The sequence below is a fragment of the Chaetodon trifascialis genome, chromosome 4, assembly GCF_039877785.1.
Source record: "Chaetodon trifascialis isolate fChaTrf1 chromosome 4, fChaTrf1.hap1, whole genome shotgun sequence".
Classification (NCBI taxonomy): domain Eukaryota; kingdom Metazoa; phylum Chordata; class Actinopteri; order Chaetodontiformes; family Chaetodontidae; genus Chaetodon; species Chaetodon trifascialis.
In genome coordinates, this window is record NC_092059.1 from 11,442,913 (window position 1) to 11,454,955 (window position 12,043).

At 40.0% G+C, this 12,043-nt stretch overlaps 1 protein-coding gene across 1 annotated transcript in view; it reads right to left on the reverse strand.

Annotated features, from left to right (window-relative positions):
• The window catches only part of agbl4 (AGBL carboxypeptidase 4), a 265,737-nt gene that overhangs the window by 251,461 nt on the left and 2,233 nt on the right, over positions 1-12,043 (reverse strand). The gene's annotated exons all lie outside the window — the stretch shown is intronic.

Here is a 12,043-nt window from a genome sequence, read left to right on the forward strand (position 1 = left end):
AAAAGGCCCTGGAGCTAGTCTGGTATATGCTCCATCTGAAGCAGTTGGTGTAGTAATGGGTCATAGTGATGCATTCATACAGGGACTGGCTTAATTGTATTATCAATCTCATCCAGACAGTGCCTCAGCTCCACTGCTCTGGACATGCTACTGTCAGACACTCCGCATTAGTACTGGGGACTGAACCATGAGGAATTGCAATCTTCACTTTCATCTGTTTCTCAAGCCTAAAACGGTGGCTTGGATGGTCGGATGATGTTTTTATCAGAATTTGGGCACTGCTGTCCCTCAGGTCTCACCCCCTCTCTGTCACTTTCTTTCTGTCTACCCGTCTGTGTCACTCAGCCCCTCTTTCTCTTTATCTACTGCTTTTGGTGTGTCCTGTGTGTTGGTGGCCACTGAGTAAATACAAGTCTGTTCCAATTTCATGCTATCTTTTAACAAGTTAATTATGTTGAGCCCTACAAAGACTGAGGACAGACAAAGGAGGTGGCGGCACTGGCAAAGGGACAACTGCCCAGGTCGGCTCTTTGTTGTTATATCTTGTTTTGTGTCTTCTTCTCCGAGCACTCTCCGTCATCTCTTTTCTCCCCTCCTCTATATTCTCTTGGTGTAACTGCCTCCTTCCTTTCCTCTCTTGCTCAGTAGTAATCTTTCCAGCGGCTCCAGTGGTGGAGGAGAGTTTGGAGATAAAAGCATAGGGAGCTGAGGAGTCCTTGGCAAGCCTAAGGCAAGGAGAAGGTCAACAGGCCTGCTAAGAAGGGCTGTTATCATCTTGGTAACATGTTATCGGAGAGCCTGCAGTAGTGTTTATTTACAGTTATTGCTCCCTCTGGGTGCACACTTCAACGCCTGGGGCTGATTGCTCTGTAATGAGTTCAGGAACACAGGGAGCCGATGCAAGAAAAGAAGAGAAACAAGGGAGGCAAGAAATCACTGGCCAATAACCAATAGGTCAGCAAGAAAAAAAATCAAGGAAGAACAGAAAATGCTAGTGACTGAAAAAGCAGGAGAACCAGACAAAAAACAAGTGTATTCTTCAGACCAAGCTATTCTTCCAGTAGCTATATCCTGACGTTCAAGAGCTAACAAATCACCCCAAATTGGACAGCATTTTCTCGAGTGAGGTACAGCCCAGTTAATCCAGTATAGCAGTAAATGGCTCTTGACCTGCAGCCAGCAGTTCTTGTTCTAAGGAGGAACCACTGCTCAGACTTAAAACACTTGATTTCCATCTCTAATGTCCAGAGTCCCATTTGTAATTTACTTTGTCAGTGGTGCTTTTTCTATATTTATTTGCTTGACCAGGCCAGAACTCTGCGTGCTAATCAGATTGGTCCATATTTAATGGGCTGACAGGTGAAGTGACAAGAGTGAAAAAAGTGAAGTTGGGCAAATCAGGAGAGAGGATGTCCGTAAATCCCAGGGTGGGTTTTTCAACAGTTAGGAGCACTGCAGAGGAAATCTCTCGTTGTGGAACAGCTTTTCAATCTAGGGAATTACCCTAAGTGCTGCTACTGTCAATGCAATGCCAGCTTTTCAGAGAGGGGAAAAAAAAATGAAAAAGCAGGAAAAGGCAGTATTGAATGCCATTGGAAAGGCTTGGCAGAAGATCAAGCAGTTTTTCAGCAATCATTTTGCCAGGCACTACACCCAACCATCGTGCAATTAAGAGAAATTAAGATGTGGAGCAATAAATATATATATGACAAAGTCACAAAGTACAAATATAAATTCTATTTTTTTTTTCTAAAATATACCATAAAAGCAAATCCATCCCATGACAAGCTAATCCCTTTTATACCATCGGATATGGGAGATTAAGAAACATAATTTGGTAATTCAATTTAGACATAATTCATCAGAGAAAGAGAGCACAAGGAGCTTTTTGGGATGAAGTTTCTCCATCACAGCAGGAGCTTCCAGCTGATGCCAAGTTCAGGATGCAGAGACGATAACTGGAATGACTTCATTTAGAAATAAAGCGCTCCAAACATCTTTGCATCTCAACATCTCGACATTACATTGTGGTTAAAGTCATAGTAAGAACAGGATGGCACAGTGTCCTCAGGAGCTGAGCCAATGGGAGACAATCTCAGTAATCAACAGCTATGCAATCAGTGCAGTGGAGCTGTGAAAGCTCAACATATTTATAGTTTTTTTATTGTCACAAGCATCATGCTGTACCACAGCAATGACTGTTAAGCAAATCTTTAGTTTGTCATTTTAGTTATTGACCTTTTTTCTCTGGATGACTTGCTTGACTTTAAGAGGATAAATACTGTTTGTTATAAGAGAAAGTTCCCATGCTGTTAACTTGCAGGAAAGCACACCCTTCTCTTATAGATCATACTGTGCCAAAGTTGCTGAATTAATCGAAACTTAATCAGCATCTAAATTGTTATTCATAGCACTAATTGTATCCAACAAATTCTTACAAGACAGAAAACAAACAAACGAACAAAAAAAAACACCAGCAGGGATGACAGAACTGTAGTTCTTTACTCAAACAGCTTTCATCCACACCATTTCCAGACACAGACAGACAAAGTTAGCGACTAGCTGGTGAACATAGTGGAGCATTCAGCAGCCTAACAACTGATATTTCCCACTGTAGTTGGTGAAGACCAAAACAGAGCTAAAAGAGAGCGAATACTGGACTTCCATTTATCGGGTGACCAGAAAGCCCAAATGAATAGTAACATTGGCGCAGGCCTGCTGGATGTGTAATAGGCAGTTATTTGTTAACACATTTGGCAACTTTATAAGGTGATAATATATCAACACCATGTGTACAACATTGGCCACAAAGTGTCAAACAATGCAAGACACCTGCTTGGATCATTCCACAGGTAAACACATTAACTGGTCACAGACTCTTGCGAGTGCTTCATTATATTCTAATGTTGTTCACAGTGTGATTATGAGTGCAGTTAAACTCTCCTTTTGCAAAAATCAAAAAGCTATGCATACAAGCTTGCCAGTGAATCTTTCTAATTGAATTTTTGGATTCAGAATCACTACCAGTGAATGCTACAGCTTTTTAAAGAAAATTACAGTCCAGATACATATCAAAAAAATAGCCTAAACAACATCTGAGAGCCTCTTGAAAGTAGAACAAACACTATTTTAGTCTCTCTCACAAACTTGAGTGCATTCCAACATGTTCCCTATTAAGACTTGTTTGAAACGTCCACGGAAAAAAAAAATCCTGATAACAGCATTTGCCCCCGAGGAGTGAATTTCAATACTGTTTACTTTGAGCAGGAGACCTACAAGATAGCTGCCTGGATTCAAACCAAAATGTATTCTATCAAAATTCTGCTCCTGTCAGTACTTCACCCTTCACTGTATAAGCATATTCTGTACATGAATTTGTGTTATCAAACAAACCCTGGCACATCAATGAAGCTCATCTCACTGAGAGGTTTTTTAAATAAATCAGCAGAATAAACACAGACAGCTTGAAAAACATGAACTGGTAAAGCATTACAAATCCTCGCCATTTTCCCAACCCGTACAGTCTTGCCTGGGATGAAAAATGAGACGTCTGTTCTGAAACTGTGTTTATGGCGTCGGGAATTGCTTGAAAAGGAATTACTGAATGACTCACTGGAGCCTTGTGCGATAGCACCACTTGTGCAATGCAGGAATCTAGTTGCAGTAGTTTTCACTTAGGACACACTTGTATCATGGCTTTATTTATTTATTTACTTTGACAGGGACGGTGAGCAGCTTCTTAGCCTTACCAGGATTAGCTATAAGCTAATTTACATCTGTAGTCTCTGGGTAGGACAGAGACATTTATATCTCTATTCAGATAATTAACCTAAAAACATAATTACAAGAGAGTACATATTCACTAAACAACAACAACAACAACAACAACAACAACAACAACAACTGGACTTCACAATATAAAGACAATCAGTTGTCTGATTATGCTTGATGGGTTCAGGATTGGGTTGATTTTAGTCATGGTTTCATCTTGAACAATGCCAGGGGCAGACCCTGAACTAACAAATAGCGATGTTCCAAAGTTCATTGAGAACACGAAATAGCCTAAAGCTGGAATTTAAAAACAACAACAAAGTTAAACCTGTTTGTGTCACAGCACATCCTTCAGTACGGATGAAATAACAACAATGCCAATCTTTATGTTACAAACAGGCTGTTTCTTCCAGTATCTGAATATTCCTCCCCTCAACCTTTCCAAATCTCACAGCCACACTGTGCATACAGTTGATAATCAAATCCTTTCATTACTCAAAATTTACAAAACAGCTTGCTGCTGCTAGCATTTGGTGACATTTTGAGAAGATGAGGTGCAGGCTGGGTCTCCTATGTACAGCTCATATCAGATCCATCAACAATTAACTTACAAAACACTGAGGTTGATTGTACTACTTCCTGGCAGAGGAGGCATCTCCGACCAGCACGACTGAGCCAATGTGTTCACTCAGTGATTAGACTTGACCATATGCAACAGGCCCGAATGTCAGACAGGATTATCGCTCTGTTTCATTTGCTCAGCATTTCACGCAATCCTACTGATATTACTTCTCACCACCCACGGACAAACACTCTCTCAAGCCCCCACAAAGCCATGTGATGAAGGCAGATAGTTGTTGTTGTCTGTTGTTATTATGACTCTCAGGTTGACCACTTTTGGAGTGTTTGTCCTGCTCAGACAAGCTAGAAAAGAAATAACAAACCAGAAATAGCTGTACATCAATTCATCAAGCCTGCAACAACTGATATTTTGGCCACTGGGGCGCAGCAAAAGCAAGCTGTAAGCACTGACTCTGACTTTTTAAGTTAATATGATGACGCAAGCTGTTAACGGAGGAACACAGCATTCATTTGCAGTTGTTTTTCTGTCTCTGTCTGTCTCTGACTGACAGTAAATCCTACATTCATAGCCCTTTTTCGCTTCTACCAACCGAGCACACAACTAAGCTAGTCACTAACTTTGTATGTCTGTCGTTGTGTTGATGAGCAGGTAGCATAATGTGAGCTGCCTGCTGTGGCCAAAAACACTGCAGTGTGGTGAGTGAACCAAAACAGCAAGGCTTGGAAGATCAAAAAAATGAACTGTTAGATGCGCTAAGCCCTCTTTAGAGCTTAGGGGAACAACAGACTGATGATTCTGTATCCCTATGAGCAACCGCCTTCACGTGCAAGAAGTCATGTGATCCATTTTTAATATAAAAATATATAGTTGCTTTAAAGACACCCGGATTTTTGTGCTTGGCGACGCCCCTGTTGGGAAGCTTCCCTCAGGGTCAAGCCGATATAACACATCCCAACTCACATGGCGTGATATGGCACAAAATGGGAAATAAAACTGACAAAATATGCCTGAAGAAAGCCAGAGATAGGACATGACGGTAATAAAAAAACACAATAATAATAAAGAGTAATCTCTTATGGATACAAATGGCCAATAAATAGCATAAATCAAAAGCAATGGTCTTGCCAACAGTCCCTAGACAACTCAAATTTATCTCCATACTCTACTCCTGACTTAAAAGAAAGAGAGAGGAGAGAAAACTGCTAAAAGGGAAACTGGAGAGGCCATTTAGTGATTTGAGCAGTGAAGCTTCTCCGCTGCCAAGGACATGTAAGAGAGACAGAGAGACTGGGAGTGCCTCTCAATACATCAGATGTCAGGAGTGCTCCCTCCCACTCAGACGAATGGATCTTCTTTTGGAAAGCCCATAAGAGTGAGAGCAATCTAAGGCTGGTGAGCCACACAAAAAAAATACAGTAAAAGTCAAAAATCGAACGATCAAAGGGCCATTTGATTACACAATGATAAAGACTGAGTAACATCTTCACGTGTGGGGAGATGAGTGTCAAAAAAATTCTAAATTATGCTCAAAAAATGCATTTCCATCCTTGGGCTGCGTCTCCTTCTGGGTGGTTTCATAAGAGAGGGAGGCGAGGCAGAGCTGTATACTGCGGCAAGCTCAGGCCTCTCCAAGCCACTCATTCTGAGCATCTAGCTTGATTGTAAAAACGTTTCCCTCTTCTTTAATCAATGGAAACTCAACTATCCTGAGTCATGGGCCACTCTGGAGTATATAAATATCTTCTGACAAGCTTGACTGCGTTCTCCCCCCACCAGCACCAGGACACCAACCCCCCCGATTCTTTTCTTCCATACTTCCTTATTTCCTGTGCTCTTCCACTCCATTTCTCTCTCTCTCTCTCTCTCTCTCTCTCTCTCTCTCTCTCTCTCTCTCTCTCTTTCTGTCTGCTCTGTACATTTTGCTTTAGCTATGACTCTAATCAGTCACTCTTTAAAGAAACTGTGCAACTGCAACATGACAATTTCTGGGAGAAGATAAGGCTGGACAGATTAAATACACTGTTCCATGTTGGAAGAAATTAAAAAAAGAAATTAAAGGGAAAAAGCAAAAAGGATAAAAAAAACAAAACAATGAAAGCTTCATCATCAGTGAACAGTGGAAATATTTTCTTTAACATTTATCCTCATTACTTATCTCCTGCCAGCCTCTTCTTTTGTTTTGTTTTGCTCTTTATCTCGACAAAGGAGAAAATATTTCTTCATCAGTTACCATTACTGAGGGGTGATTTAAAATCTGCAGAGCAAATCCATGAAGTGCTTGAGAGACTCCATAAGTTCCATAATGTTCGAGGTGGAAAGAGTACTTTTGAGAAAGTGTCGTCATGAAGCACACACGCAGGCATTGCCCTACTTTTGACTTATCGCTGATGATCATCTGGCCATTGGCAAGCATTCACTCCACTAACTTAGGAGTTGACAGTGTCAGATATCACCCATGGTCACACTAACAATACTGACTTAATCTCTCACCAGAATTATGTCTAAACAGAAAACTTGATGATGTTATTGAATGAGTGAATAAGATGCTGAATGAATACAGCGAAATAGGAGATAGACAAATGCAATACAAAACTATTCCAATGACTTAAGACATCTGAGGAAGTGTGAGACAGGACTGCCTGCAGCTTTGTTGACATGAGTAGGTTAGATAAGACATTCATAAACTGTGCATTTATGAATATTCTTCACCCAGATCTCTTATCATACTGTACAATCGCAGTTTTTCCATGCTTATTTAATGCCTGATTTTCTCAGTTTAGCAAGGCGGGGACAAGATACGCAAGTCAGGTTAGCAGCTCAGAGAAAACAAAAAGTTGGTCTCAAAGTCTCAGAAGGCTTTGACTGTTTGGGACCTGAGAGAAATACCAGTACGTGCATATCTGTCCTCCAGTGTGCCATGTAAGTTGGATTGTATTGAGTGAATTGATTGTAAAGCCAGATGAGTCTATAAGTTGTGCTTATCAATGGACCCCATTAAACACTTGTCACCCCTGGGGAATTTCTTTGACCATGCAAGTCATTGTCAGCAGACAGCAGTCTGACTAATCAATGAGTGCTTAATTACATCTGGTGCACGGTCCAAAGGTGCAGTAAAACAATATGCCCGCACTGTCAGTGTCATCCTTTGTAGAGACAGATGGTACTTTAGTCAGCGACATTGTGAGGATGCACTCACAAAAGAAAATTTGGGACTAAGCTCAAAATGTCAACAGTTGGAGTGTGTGACAAAACAAATGTGACAAGACAAGATAAGAATGTCATTTGGATTTCACTCTAAAAAACAATTAGGCCTCTCTTATCACTTTCGTGAATCTCTGCCTCTTGACACAATGCACAACAATAGGGCAAGACTTCATGTTTACAGATTAACAAAATCTTCTATTCTCTACCATGATTTTGCATTGTCCCAAGTCGCATAGAACGATGATCTCAACAAGTAAAAATCTATTTGCATATGGGGTTTAATGAAAATGTGCATATTGCTCTTTACACGGTCAACCAAAGCAATCAGTAACATTTGCAATGATGTCTTAAGAAAATACTCATAATGTTGAAGTTATACTGTACAAACTGCCGCATAGTCTGGGTCATCATCATACTGTAGGCTTTGTTATCTTTAAGCAGAAGCAGAAAAAGGCTTTTAGTGGTTTAGAATAACTCGTTGTCAGAAGACCTGTTGGCTGAGACACCTACTGTATGTAAATCTGTAGGCCATCACTGTCTTGATCAGCATAGGGCTGACAACAAAGTGAATTAAGCCTCATCTAAATGTAAATGAGGTTTTATACCTTTGGCAAACAGCTTACATAACCAGTGTCTATTTTAATAAACCAATTAGATTTTATTCTGTGCTCTACTAATGCAACAAAATAAAAATCTGTGCTTTATGAAAATGTACATGGGATGTAGATGACTGTCGACCAAAGAAGCTGAAAAAGTGCACAAAACCTCGCTGAGTTACAGGTCTGCAGAAATTTCAGATTAAAACATCTGCTTGAAATAACGTGTTTCGGCCATCCGGCTTGACTTGATAGGAGAAAAAGAGACATAGGCTGTCATAAAAGACCATTTCAACAGCTTTGAGAAATATTCATGTCTCTCCAACATTCAATACATGTGGCAGGAGCTTACTCACCAGTCTCCAATTTCCTTCCTGTCATCGGTATCACAGTATATCAGACTGAATGTATGACAAACAGCAGCTCATTTAATAAGCCCTACTGATACTTCAGGTATGCACACTGCCTTATCAAGTATGAATACGGGCACTGAATCTACTGTATAAACAATATGGCATGCTGCTGGTTTAGATGAATTATTCTGGGTTTTTTTTTTCAACCTTAACCTACAGTAAGACTTAATAATGAGTGAACAGAGCTAGTTCTCTTCTATAATCTAAATGTAGCTCTTTTCTCTGACACGGTATGCATCACATTCACGTTTTTATCCAAGGACTGCCTTGAAAATTGCATAAAAATGAGAAGTACATGCTTTAGGTTTAAATTAAAAGCAACAACACTGTGGAGGAGCCAAAAAAATTCTGAGTTATAAAAAGTCACTCAGTACCTGTGTATAAGTCAACAGTCACTGAATTTTCCCGAAGATTTCAGAAGATACTTATAGATCACATAAAATATGCTTTTTATATAGCTAGCCCAACAAATATAAAGCAAGTGGGGTGGTGGAGATTGCAGTGTATTTGACAGGAAGAATTTTATTTTACTGAATGTCAATTACAAACGTTGGATATCCTGATGTGCAAGATGAATGTTCACATACTGATTTCGCATATTCCGTTAATATCCATCCATCCATCCATCCTTCCTTTTTCTATACCGCCTATCCCTTTCGGGGTTGCGGGGGGGCTGTCAACGGGCGAGAGGCGGGGTACACCCTGGACCGATCGCCAGTCGATCGCAGGCCGTTGAAATCCCGAACAAAATATTTTACAGTATTGTTACCTTAAAGAATAACACTGCCATTTAATCATACTATGGTATAATGACAACACTAAATGAACATATGAATGCTCCACTGGTTCCTCTTTTTTTTTTTTTTTTTTTTTTTGCTTGCCACCACCGGAAGACAAAATATCCAGTGAGGGTGAAAGTTTACAAAACTATAACTTCAATGAGCAGGTCTGCAATAATCAGAAAACCACCACAGGATATTAACTGCTCAGTACAGGCTAAGAAGGCATATACACAGAGTACGCTGTGAAAGAATTATTAGAATGTAATATCAAGGCTCACTTTAAAGTAAGATGGACAAAATCGGGGCTGCTTAAATGAAACAGCAACAGGGCATTAATTTGACATTAGCTGGCAAACATCAATTTATCCCCCATTCTAACTTTAGTAATGCATTTACTGGAAAGAGATTAATATCAATTCCATAAATCATTCAGGAGATACATCCGGAGCCAGAGACACTGGTATGTTAGCTGATCTCAATGTGGGAGCTCAGTGCCCATTAATCAATGTCTGAGCTCCTCTGGCCATGTCATCTGGGAAAAAAGGCAAATTTATAAAAAGGGGTAATCACTGCACTGATATCTCAGCACAATCCTCCTAATGTGTTTTCTTTAGATCTTTATGCACCGGTGCTATATACTGCTATATGCTCTCACCTTCACATGCCTCTTGTGTACAGAGTGCAAAACTGTGGATTAGGTTCCCTGTTACCTTATTTATTCCCACATATACCCATACAAAAATGTTCCTCTTATGAATGAATTACTAATATGCCTAGGACATTTGACAACTGCGATAAAGCTCACATGTAATTGGCTGACCTCTAACTCTTTGAAAATCAAGTGTATCAGAGACACAAAGTAAAAATCACCTTTGGAGAACAACACTGACACCAACGACACTGAGGCCGGACATGAGAAAACAAACAGAGTGAAGTTAAAGCTCATCTCTGTCCGCAGGAAAAAGAAAATGGGCTTGTCTGTGGAAATATGAAATCTGAGCACCATCTGAACCTAATCTCCACACAGAGATTCAGTCGCAGACAGACCCACTGATTCTCTGATTTACTCTGCCTACTTGTGTGCTTGACTGCGTGTCTGTGTGTGGGTAACCAACTGACCTTGTCAGTGGTGAGAAAGTACTTTATTTTCACTGTCGCGCCATTCAGCTGCCAGAAAAGGGGGCAAACAAAGGCCATTAACAAAATACACTGGAGCTTGTGAACTTCATCTTACTGTATGCTTTCTTTCAACAAAAGAGATGGACAAGGTGACAGGTCAATGACCCTTTCAAGTATACTTAACATATTTCTGCTTTTAGCCACACTGACTGTAGACACGGCAAAACTGACTGGCTGATCGGTAATTACTACAGCAATAATGCACATATTTCTATGTAAAATGTGGTTCTGCAAAAAGAAAATAGAAAGAGAAACAATAAAAATAGCCAGAAAAAAGTCAATGAGCATATTAAACGTGTAATAGCATGTACTGTACAATACACAGAGCGTATCTTTATATATTCAATCACGGACAATAAGTAAATGAACACCATCACTATAACCTGTGCATGCCACAGGTAGGAAGCCGCTGCAAACAAACCTGCTCCATGCATCAATTAACAGGCTACGTGACGTGTGACTTGTCTGAAAAACTGCTGGCTGTTGTTCTATTTTCGAGAAATTTCGTGCCCTTGCTCCACCTCTCGTATATTATCCTTGGTCGACACTGATGTCCTTTTCTGTTTGCCCTCCAGTCAGCAGTCAATAAGGACAATTTCAACTGTTCACCTGTAATTGTTGTTTTTTCTTTTGATATACAGTACTTTAATTTGAATTTCTTCTAGCTATAACAGCCAAGACTGTAAACAAAGCTATTATTAGTAGCAGTAGAGGCAGTTGTGTTGTCTTGACTCAAAAATGCTAATGTAGTTTGCAGTCCTGATGGCTAGAGAAAGTGCAGAATCATGTCGAGGATAGAAAGCCTAGTATGAGAAAGCTCTACTTCCACCTGATTTCTTGTTTATTCTCAGACTATATAAATACACCACACCTAATGAGCAGAGACTGTGGACTGGAACATATAGTCTGATGAGGTTGGATAAATAAGGTGGTGCTAATCCATGCAAAGATTTAAAATTCAAAAAAAGGACCCTGATGTCAGCTCTAGTTTGAATAGGCAGTCAAAGCAATTTGTGTGCTGCAGTCAAATTTATTTGATCTACATGTAATGAGAATTCTAGCGGTGGTATTTTGACAAAGTGGAGCTGTTTGGTGAAAACTTCAGGCTTTAAAATAATGCAGTTTTGCTGAAACAAGGTAGTGTTTGTCAGAATTTCTGTATTAGGTATTGGTAGGAGGGGATGGGTTCTAGTTATGAGAGCGGATTTATAATATGAAAATGCAAAACACAGAGAAAACAGATGCTGCAAAGTTGAATAGTGATCACAATTAAGGGTGATGTGTGAGAGTAACTGTCTGACTGAAGGAATAGTTAGAGTATCAGTCTTCTGTGGTACCAGGATAACGTTTTTCAGGACATTTTAGCCAATATTGTCAGTTTCAGGTTTGTTGTTCAGAGTTTTCAAACATGCATGAGGACGTCCGTAGTTGGGTTAAATGGTGTGTTGATCTGATTTTGTGACTGCTGACAAGGCTAAGCCAGTCTGTAAAATATCGACCTCTTTAATGTGTGTG